Here is a 271-nt window from a genome sequence, read left to right as displayed (position 1 = left end):
CCCCCCCCCCCCCCCCCCAAACTGCTGTTTTACTTGAAGGCAAGTGGTTCAAGGGACCCGATGTTGCTCACCCTTATGTGGAAACAGCCCTGTCTTGATTTGAATGTGCTGACATCAGCAGTGCTGAGCGCACATCTTGCAGAGAGAGAGCAGTGCAGGTGCACACCTTCCCTTTCCTCGAGTCGAGGGGTGTCTGCATCAGGCCACTGGTGAGTAAAGATGGGCTGGATCAGACTCCGAGCTGCTGGGTTTGGTCTTTGCAGCGGGCAGT

This window comes from Gavialis gangeticus, unplaced genomic scaffold (genome assembly GCF_001723915.1).
Source record: "Gavialis gangeticus isolate Ggan-Ray unplaced genomic scaffold, GavGan_comp1, whole genome shotgun sequence".
Classification (NCBI taxonomy): domain Eukaryota; kingdom Metazoa; phylum Chordata; order Crocodylia; family Gavialidae; genus Gavialis; species Gavialis gangeticus.
The sequence above is the reverse complement of the archived record's forward strand: the minus strand, read 5'-3'. Positions refer to the sequence as shown.